We start from the raw sequence: 11,150 nt of genomic DNA, 5'->3' as shown, positions 1-11,150 counted from the left end.
AAGTATGCTAAAATTCTAAATTCTGAGCAGGTGCTATGAAGGGTAATCAAAAAAGAAAGAGAGAAAAATAACCCCTGAAATGAACAGAATTCTCGATTCCTTGCAAGGACGATTTCAGCTGAGCAGAACTTCCCTTATTCATTCTTACCCTCTTTCTGATCTGTTAGTAAGGATGGCTTTCAGTGGGGTGAGGACATTTGGTCAAGTATCATCTTAACTGAAACCAGACAAGATTAATATTAATGAGTTTTCTGGGAAATGATTCAACCACAGTGTAACTGACATGGAGCAGAGTATGGGTTTCCTACTCCTTTTGCTTTTCTATAGGCAAGTCAAAACGTGAGAGTGCACCCAGTTCTGACAGGCCACAGAAAGTCTTTTTGTGTGTTTCTTCTTGCCAACCTGTCATGGAGCACAGTACAATCTTTTTATCTGTGGCTTGTATAACCAAACATGCAATAGCTTGCTTCAGTGTAGGACCAAGGCTTTTAGTACACTTCTATAATATATAGATATAGGTAAATATAATATACTACTTCTATATATATTTTATATATATATACTTTATATATATACAGGAATAAGTTATAATCCTTAAATAAAACTCTTTCTAGCTTTCATTTTATTTGCCATTTGAGCCTGTTTTCTCTCCTTTCCTAACTTATTCTGTATCCTTCATCTTTCCAAGCTTAAACTTTTTCTCTTTGAACATGTCTACTGGGACACAAGGCACAAATTCACTGTTACCACATCAGAAGATAAAACAGAGCTAATAAAAAAACTCTTGAGATTTTATTGAAAACAACTCCCAGATCAAACAAGAAGCATCCAGGTTTTAGCTATGAATATTTAGCAAAACCAGCAAATTCATAATAATCTTAGAAGAGATAAATCCTGCTCCTTAGACAAATGCCCAATAAAAAAGAGCAAACAGACATACTGACTAGAGTTGCTTGGCATTATAAAACTTCCCCTTATAATGGTGGACATGATGTAGGCCTTTTGTAAGCCTCCTGTGTAGCCAGCACTTATGAATTTTGTTCAGCAGACTGCAAGAGCTGCACAGCTGAGCATAATTTCCCTTCTTTGCACCCAGATGTTCCCTTGGGTTTCCTGCTGGAAATCTTGCTGAACAGTTTGGAGGTATGCAATCCGTTTTATAGTTTTTATTTTTATATTTTTGCTCCCCTACTGTGTCTGGAAAAATTTGACCTTGGAATTTATCCAAATGCACATCATCTCTGTTTCTGTGGCTCTGTTCAGAAAGGGCTTGTCTACCTAAGCCAATTAATGGGGAAGAAGTTGGGGTGTGAACCTCTAATTGCCTGCATACTAAAACTCCTGCAGAGAGTTAGTTAAAATATGCTAGACATTTGCATGTAGTCTGCACAATTTTCCTTGTGTTAAACGTTAGTTCTTGATGCTGGGAACATACAGCCGCATGAAGTTTAGCTGTGGCCTATAGCCTAACTGACTGTAGAAAGTATGAAAATATAGCCAGTTGTATTTGTGCTTGAGTGGTGATGAAAGCTGATGTGCTGGTTCTGATTCACCTAATGCTGGCTATACAGTCAGTCATCAGTTCTCTGGGAGCTACTTTAGTGAGTACCCAAGATTTACAAATTCTTTAAGCTATTATGTGCTTTGAGAGCTGCTGTAGTTCACTAAGATTTTTATTCCAGACATGTAGAGCCCTAGAAAAATTCGACTTTGTCAACTTTGCCTAAGTTGCATGGGAAGTAATTTAATGTTATTACTGTTACATGTGTGTCACTTGGTGTGATGACACCACAGTACAGGTATTTGTAAGCTGAATGCTGGAGTAGTCAAGTGAATTTGGCAGTGGGCATATGAGCATCTGAAATGAAGGTGCAACTGTGGTAGCCTTCATCATCTTAACCTTGTGAAGGTTTGGAAACCAACAGCCTCATCTTCAACTGGTGTAAACTGATCCATGCTTTACATCACCTGTGGATCTTGGCTAAGTCTTACATGCTTTAGCTTCTTTTTGTCACATTTGAGTGGTTTTGTTTTTTCTTGTAAGTACCATCATTAGTCAATCTTTTCACAAAATAAGCCAGCTCCTCAGTTTACAAAGCCAGCTTTGAATTGTTTTGAATTTATTTTTCCTTCACAGTAGAAGAAAATAGTGCTGCTTTTATCAAAAGAGAGGAGCTAAATATCACTTATATTGTAAGTGGGGGCTTTGAAGATAAATCAGAACTGACCTTCTGTTTCCTATTTCTAAACACCTCAGTACAAAGACAAATATTCAGGTTTGGGTTCACATATGAACCCAAATGCTACATGTGATCTTTCTTTGTGAAAAGCAATTTACTAGAGCACACTTGATCATCTTCTGTGTCTAGATGTGAAAATGTGAAAAAAATAGTTTTCCATAATGGAATTATATGTATTCCATAATAAGATTCATGGAAAGTGCTTTTTAATTCATTAGATTCTAAAATAATTAAAATGAGTATGAGAAGCCAGTGTCATCTTTTCATTTGAACTGGAAAATATAATTTCAGATATTTTTACATAAATCTGATATTTATATTCACTGAACATGATAGACAGTTCCAGTGCTTTATAAAGAAGTTGTTACTACTGTTAACACAGATCGTTCACTTTTGCTTTGCTCTATAGCTACACATAAATAAAATAAGGTTTATTGAAACTGCAGGCAAGTTATCAGAAAAAGAGTATTGGAAGAAAGTTGCTTCTGTCAATCATTTTTAAAAGTAAACTTGCATTTTTCATGCAAAGGAATTAACTGAGATAGAAGGTATGCTAGAATTTGCTGGTGAATCATATAGTACTGCAAAACCTTTACCTCAGCTTGAAAATGCCAGTATTTCTTGAGATGTGTCATAACTTGTGATTTATATACTGGAAATTATGAAATTATATTTTTCTTTTTTTTCTCACTAAATAAGGCTTTTACATTCAAAGTTAAAGAAACAAGGTAATTTTAACAGTTCCTCTTCCCCAAATAAAAAAGTTCAATTGACGTTGCAGAGTTTCCCTAAGGATATTAGCAGGCAAAAATGGAAGACCATCTCATCCAGTAAAGCTAGCAGAACCTCTGCAATGTTTGTGAAAAATTTAAGCAAGATCCCATGCTCTGTCAGCACCATGGGTACATACCCCGCTCATGGGGATCTCAGTCAGATGCTCAGCAGCACACATTAAGGTGCTCTGTAGGGCAAGTTGAAGGTCAGCTACATCACTGATAAGAAGCCGGAAGCTTGGTCTGCCCTCCTTCCCTGAGGAGCTGCTTTTCAGCAGAGGCTGTCCCTCTGTGAGCCTTGTCACAGCTGCTTAGCATTTGTGTCTGTGCCCAGGCTGGCTGGCATTCACCCTCTCTTCTGCCATGGTGAAAAGCCAGCCCTTGCTTCTTTCTGACGCCTTTACCTTCCAGCCTTGTGCCTCCATCACTGTGTGTCACTGAGCTCTAAGCCTGACGGCTGCTCTGTGCTACCCAGGGGCAGAAACTGGGACTCTGCACTGTGCTTACTCATGAGCTGTGCTTGGGCATCCCTCAGTAGCAATGTTTGCGTATTTATATAAGTCATTACAGTGTAATGTTGCATGATTAGATAACTGAAATTGACAAAGATTATGTGAGATCTCACACACACACACACAAATGTTGAAGTGGTGAATGTAACGATTTGTGCTTTAACAATCCCCAAAGAGATGTTTATGTCCACAGGAAAAATATAGTAATTTAAGCCACAGATTATATTAAATGTCTTGATTATGGTACCAGTTTCAGAGACAGCCAAGCAACATCTTTCACAGGAGGTAACATGGGTTCATTAATTCTAATATGATTTTTCGTAAGATGTTTCTTTGAAAAGCATTTTTCTGTTAAAGCAAAGAATTACATAAATTTCAGTTTGGGGAAGAAAAAAAAGGAATTTCAGAAATGAATATGTTTGAATTTATTTTTACAGTTTTAACTATAAGGCAATTCCTGTTTATATCAGTAATCGGAAGAAATCTAGGATTTTATGTGAAATGAACTAGGCAATCTTTGGCCCATTGTTGCCCTGTGGTTGTCAAACAAAGAAATCTAGGATTTTATGTGAAATGAACTAGGCAATCTTTGGCCCATTGTTGCCCTGTGGTTGTCAAACAAACAGCATTAGTTTGAAACATAGGTAGGCCTTGGCTGTATCTTTCCAACGTCCCAAATATGAGCACCTGGCTATCAAAAAATAACCTGTGATAATATGCAAGGTCAGCATACGGGTATCCCATTCGCTGCTGGAAGGAATATCCAACCACTGCCACCTCCCATTTTTAATTCCTGTGCTCAGTGCTTAGGTGCAATGGGCTCTGAAAACATGTCCTACAGAGTTTACTACACTTTCTTGACTATTTGTATACTCCATGTAATGGATGGGAATCTAGTTCATTCCCTCTCATGACTAAGAGACATAACAAAGTTGTTTTTTTTTTTATCAAACTGTATTTGATAGAGTATATATCTTTACCATTACTGTTTGTTGGAAAAAGACAGAGAAGCATAGGTGTGCAGCTGGTCTATGAACTTAATACTTGGCTGCACCGGGCCACCTAGGTAACACTGTCTGTGTGGACAACAGTGAGACCATGAGAAACTGCATGGCCTCACAAGTAAACAATTACTGAGCTGGCATAAAGTTGGTTGTTTTTCTAAGGGTATAAAAGCAGGACCCTCTTGTGGCTGAATCTGAAGCTTCACCTATGGGTGGGTGCACTGTGTAGGAATTTATCCAATTACTTGAGACTCCCAGCATCGGCAGCAACAGGGCTTCCCAGCTTGAAGTGTGGGCCTGGATGATGATTCAATGGTAATTGATGATGTATTTCTTCTTAATCTCTGTTCTTTCTATGCAGCAATGATTTGATTCATTGCTAATTTTCCTCTGTGCTTTACTTATATCTGTCTGATTTGTTTTATTGTACTTATTTGCTATATAGAGAGAGATATATACCCGATTCGCGTTAGTGTGCTTGTTTCCTTTGGTGTGCTTATTCACTTTAGTGTGCTTATTTAATAAACTGTGCATGTTCTACAGCCAGTGTGTGGTCATTTTGTTGCGTACGCTTCTTGTCAGCAGAACAATATACCACTTGTGAAAATTAAGTTTTCAAGGCATACCAGAAGTCCTTCTCCTGCTATCAGTTATCATAAGTTTTTAACATCTCCTTTCTCAGAAATCTCCGATCATCGCTTGTTCAAGTGAAGCCTAGACTTTATACTAACTGATTTGTAACATCCTCACCCTCCCCTTAAGTTTCCTAGGTTCATAGATTTTACTGTAAAATGTAAACAGACTTCTTAAGAGTGCTATTGTTTTCACTCAAATGCTTTGATTTTAGATCAGCTCAGCATTTCTCATCATAAGTGTCTGAGACCAAAAAGGTACGCAGCACTGAAGAACACATGGCCATGAAGAACACACTGAATACCTTCCATTGCCAGTTAAGTGAGGTCACTTTCTCTCTGAAATAAGACTGGATGTGGAGTAAAAGACATTGCTCAGATGAAAGGCTCACCTATCCTACAGCAGCCTACTGACAAATGCTTTTTACTACTTTTTCAAAGTAGGCAGAAAGTCTGGAGCTCGAATACATGCATCAGCTTGTTTAGAGTATGAGAGTGCAGTGTTCATTCATAAGATCCATTCCTGAACACATGAAAAGACGTGATTGTAATGTATTGCTTCACATACTTTTATTCCTGTGAAACAGTACCTGAAAGAATCTTTAAAGTGTAGTGCCAGGATGCTTTTCAACCAAACTCATAGAGAATATGTAGTGGAACAAGATTGTAAACCATCTCCTTGCACTTCTTCGGTAGCCATAGGCTTGTTTGGTTTTGCACATTTGAACAGGTGCATTACATTCTGAGGTTTCTAATTTCTTCTAATTTTATGGTGCATCCTAACAACACAAACCAAGGCTAAAGTAAAGCAAAGCAAAATTCCCTTTTTTTTTTTTTTCCTGAAAAGTAGTGGAAATAATAAAATAAAAGAACAGCCTATCATGTTATTGTTTTTGTTTTTCTAGCACACAATAAGCAATAAGCAGTCAAAACTACTGTCTCCAGCCATCAGTAGATAGCTGCAGAGATAACACCAATTAACCAGATTTCAGGAAATGGTGCTGGAGTTTCAGAACATGTGGATGCAGCAGAGTATGAATTTCTAAACAAATTATGAAATGACAGGGCAACAAGCAACACTGATATTAATTGATGTAAAGTAGATAAATTTCTGTTTAGAATTGAAAAGGCAGCCAATGGGAAATGGCTGGAAATCTTTTACTCAGGGTAGCATATGCAGTGAAACAGATACATGGTGGTCTTACTGACATTTATGATCCAAAAGTACATACTCATCAGGAGCACATAAAATTCTTGTTTCTCCTACCTGCAGAAACTTCAGGGTTTGGTAAATACTTTCCAACTAGAATTGGGGAGTGCAACTATAAACTTTTAAACCTTAGTGGTGTGTTAGATAATGTCGTGGTTTAAGCCCAGGCCGTAAATCAGAGCAACAAAGTCCACTTCCCCCCCCCCACTTTTCTTCCGTCCGCTCCTGGAGGGATGGGGAGGAGAATCAAAAGAATGTAACTCCCACGGGTTGAGATAAGAACAGTTTAATAACTAAGGTATAACACAAATCACTACTGCTGCCACCAATAATCATAATGATAAGAGAAATAACAAGGGAAGAGAATACGATACTGCCCGCCGGAAAAGAGAGCCCGACAGAAAGAGGACGTGCCCTTCCGGGTAGCTCCCAGTTACATCCCCCGGCATGACGTGCTGTGGTATGGAATACCTCTTTGGCTAGTTTGGGTCAGGTGTCCTGTCCCCGCTCCCTCCCGGCCCCTCCTCCTCCTCCCTGGCAGAGCATGAGACTCACACAGTCCTTGGTCAGTCTAAACATCGGTGTTATCAGCTTTGTTCCTAGGCCAAAAGTCAAAACCACAGTGCTGCAACAGCTACTAAGAAGGAGAAAAGCTGACTGCTACTGCTGAACCCAGGCCAGTATCCACCCCTTATTCCATACCATTCACATCATGCTCAGATCCCACATTTTCCATATACCCCCACTCTCATCTCAGTGCACTGTTATCTTAGTGCACGGACCAATTCCTATAAAGCTACTGAGTCCATTCGGTTCATGATGTTGGGGCTCCATCTCTTGTAACAGTCTTTCAGGGCAGGAGAGGCTGTGTGCAGTGTTGGATCGTTGCCTGCTGATGCTGATCATTCCTTTACTGTAGAACTCGTCCGGTTCTATCAAAGTCCATTCTCTGTTGGGATGATGGTCGGAGGGAAGTCAGGGCCAGTCGCTGGTGCCTTGCAGACTTCTAGTTGATGGGCTATAGCAGGCAACAGCGTACAATTGAGTTCATTGTCTGTTTTCCCCTAAAATCAAATCCCCTTGAGGTACACATCGGACTTCCCCATCTTCCCGCATTACCCACCAAGTATATCCAGGTCCCTGAGCAAAAGCAATCCCACGAGTGGGTTTGCCTTTACCTGAAGCAGGAATAAGCCAGACTGTCTTCCCCAGCAAATTCTTCATGTGCACCACAGGAACTTTGTCCCCCTCTACAATATGTAAAAGTTCTGACTGGGCTGGGCCAGCCCTGTTGGCAGATCCTCTGGTGTTGACCAACCAGGTGGCCTTTGGTAAGTGTGTATCCCAATGCTTGAAAGTTCCCCCACCCATTGCTCTCAGTGTGGTTTTTAACAGCCCATTGTACCCTTTGATTTTCCCAGAGGCTGGTGCATGGTAGGGGATGTGATATACCCACTCAATGCCATGCTCTTTGGCCCAAGTGTCTATAAGGTTATTCCGGAAATGAGTCCCATTGTCTGATTCAATTCTGTCTGGGGTGCCATGTCGCCACAAAATCTGGTTCTCAAGGCCCAGGATAGTGTTCTGGGCAGTGGCATGGGGCACAGCATATGTTTCCAGCCATCCGGTGGTTGCTTCCACCATGGTAAGCACATGGCGCTTGCCTTGGCGGGTTGATGGGAGTGTGATATAATCAATCTGCCAGGCCTCCCCGTATTTATACTTCAGCCATCGTCCTCCATACCAAAGAGGCTTTAACCGTTTGGCTTGTTTAATTGCAGCACATGTTTCACACTCATGAATAACCTGGGCAATAGTGTCCATTGTTAAGTCCACCCCTCGATCACGGGCCCATCTGTATGTTGCATCTCTGCCCTGATGGCCTGAAGTGTCATGGGCCCACCGGGCCAAAAATAATTCACCCTTATGTTGCCAATCTAAGTCCATCTGAGCCACTTCAATCTTAGCAGCTTTATCCACTTGTTGGTTGTTCTGGTGTTCCTCAGTGGCCCGACTCTTGGGTACACATGGGCGTCTACATGGCGTACCTTCACCACCAGGTTCTGCACCCGGGCAGCGATATCTTGCCACAGTGCAGCAGCCCAGATGGGTTTACCTCTGTGTTGCCAGTTGCTCTGCTTCCATTGCTGCAACCACCCCCACAGGGCATTTGCCACCATCCATGAGTCAGTATAGAGATAAAGTACTGGCCACTTTTCTCGTTCAGCAATGTCCAGGGCCAGCTGGATGGCTTTCACCTTGGCAAACTGGCTCGATTCACCCTCTCCTTCAGCAGTTTCTGCAACTTGTCGTTGAGGGCTCCATACGGCTGCCTTCCATCTCCGATGTTTTCCCACAATACGGCAGGACCCATCAGTAAACAAGGCGTACTGCCTTTCACTTTCTGACAGTTTATTATATGGTGGGGCCTCTTCAGCACGCATCACCTCCTCCTCTGGTGACATTCCAAAATCTTTGCCCTCTGGCCAGTCCATGATGACTTCTAGAATGCCTGGACGACTGGGATTTCCTATTCGAGCTTGTTGTGTAATTAGTGCAGCCCATTTACTCCATGTCGCATCGGTTGCATGATGTGTAGAGGAGACCCTGCCTTTGAACATCCAGCCCAGAATGGGCAACCTGGGTGCCAGGAGGAGCTGTGCTTCAGTGCCAATCACCTCCGAAGCAGCTCGAACCCCTTCATAGGCTGCCAGTATCTCTTTCTCAGTTGGGGTACAGCTGGCCTCAGATCCTTTGTATTCCCGACTCCAAAAGCCGAGGGGTCGACCTCGAGTCTCCCCTGGAGCTTTCTGCCAGAGGCTCCAGGTAGGACCATTCTCCCCGGCTGCGGTGTACAGTACATTTTTCACATCTGGCCCAGTCCGGACTGGTCCAAGGGCTACTGCATGAACTATCTCACGTTTAATTTGCTCAAAGGCTTGTTGTTGCTCAGGGCCCCATTTAAAATCATTCTTCTTCCGGGTTACATGATAGAGAGGGCTTACAATCGAACTGTAATTTGGGATGTGCATTCTCCAGAACCCCACAGCACCCAAGAAAGCTTGTGTTTCTTTCTTATTAGTTGGTGGAGACATTGCTATTATTTTGTTTATCACATCTGTAGGGATCTGGCGACGTCCATCTTGCCATTTTATTCCCAAAAATTGAATCTCCTGTGCAGGTCCCTTGACCTTACTCCGTTTTATGGCAAAACCAGCTTTCAGCAGGATTTGGATTATTTCCCTCCCTTTCTCAAAGACTTCTTCCGCTGTATCACCCCACACAATAATGTCATCAATGTACTGCAGGTGTTCTGGAGCTTGCCCCTGTTCCAGTGCATTCTGGATCAGTCCATGGCAGATGGTAGGGCTGTGTTTCCACCCCTAGGGCAGTCGGTTCCAAGTGTACTGGACGCCCCTCCAAGTAAAAGCAAACTGTGGCCTGCACTCTGCTGCCAAAGGAATTGAGAAGAATGCATTGGCAATGTCAATCGTGGCATACCACTTGGCTGCCTTTGACTCCAGTTCATACTGAAGTTCTAGCATGTCCGGTAGGGCAGCACTCAATGGTGGTGTGACTTCATTCAGGCCACGATAGTCTACTGTTAGTCTCCACTCTCCGTTAGACTTTTGCACTGGCCATATGGGGCTATTAAAGGGTGAGCGGGTCCTGCTGATCACTCCCTGACTCTCCAGACTACGGATCAGTTTATGGATGGGAATCAGGGAGTCTCGGTTGGTGCGATACTGCCGCCGGTGCACTGTTGTGGTCGCGATTGGCATTTGTTGTTCTTCGACCTTCAGCAACCCCACAACAGAGGGATCCTCTGAGAGACCAGGCAAGGTGGACAGCTGCTCAGTTTCCTCAGTCTCCAAAGCAGCAATACCAAAAGCCCATCGGTACCCTTTTCGGTCTTTGAAGTACCCTCTCCTGAGGTAATCTATGCCGAGGATGCATGGAGCCTCTGGACCAGTCACAATGGGGTGCTTTTGCCATTTCCTTCCAGTCAGGCTGATCTCAGCCTCCAGTACAGTCAACTCTTGGGATCCTCCTGTCACTCCAGAGATATAGGTGGGTTCCACCCCTTGACAGCTTGACGGCATCAAGGTACATTGTGCACCGGTATCTACGAGAGCTTTATACTTCTGTGGGACTGATGCGCCAGGCGATCTGACCCACACAGTCCAGTAAATCCGATTGTCCCCTACCTCCACCTGGCTGGAGGCAGGGTCCCTCTAATAGTCATCACAACGTTGGACACCTAAGTCGTATTGAAAGGGATTATTCTTCGTTATCACAGGAGCTGGAGTAAAATCAGCTCTTCCGCTCCATCTGGGAACCTCCTCACCAGAGACTGAAGCCGCAGCTCTCATGGGATGATTAGTCTTGACCCTTGTTCCTATTTTCAATTCATGCACCCGTTCCTCCAAAGCTGAAGTAGGTTTTCCATCCGACTTCGTCATGTCTTCTCCATGATCCCGCAGGTAAAACCATAGGGTGGCCCGTGGTGTTTGTCTTCTATATCTTCTGTCTTGAACAATAGGACGTCTTTTGTTAACAGCTGAGACGTGTGTTGGTACACGTGAGGAGCTGGATAAATCAGATAGATCGTCCCTCAATTGTCTGACATCCTTGGACAGTTTTTCCACAGCTGAGATGATGGAAGGGGTGAGATTGTCTTCAAACTCTCGGAGTTTATGAATCATTTCATCCACTGTTAGTGGTACTATGTCATTCCAGGTTACTGTTGCCAATGAATGGGCATATGATGACGGTGCA

Source organism: Psittacula echo (genome assembly GCF_963264785.1).
Source record: "Psittacula echo genome assembly, chromosome: Z".
In the NCBI taxonomy this organism is placed as follows: domain Eukaryota; kingdom Metazoa; phylum Chordata; class Aves; order Psittaciformes; family Psittacidae; genus Psittacula; species Psittacula echo.
Note: the sequence above shows the minus strand (reverse complement) of the source record.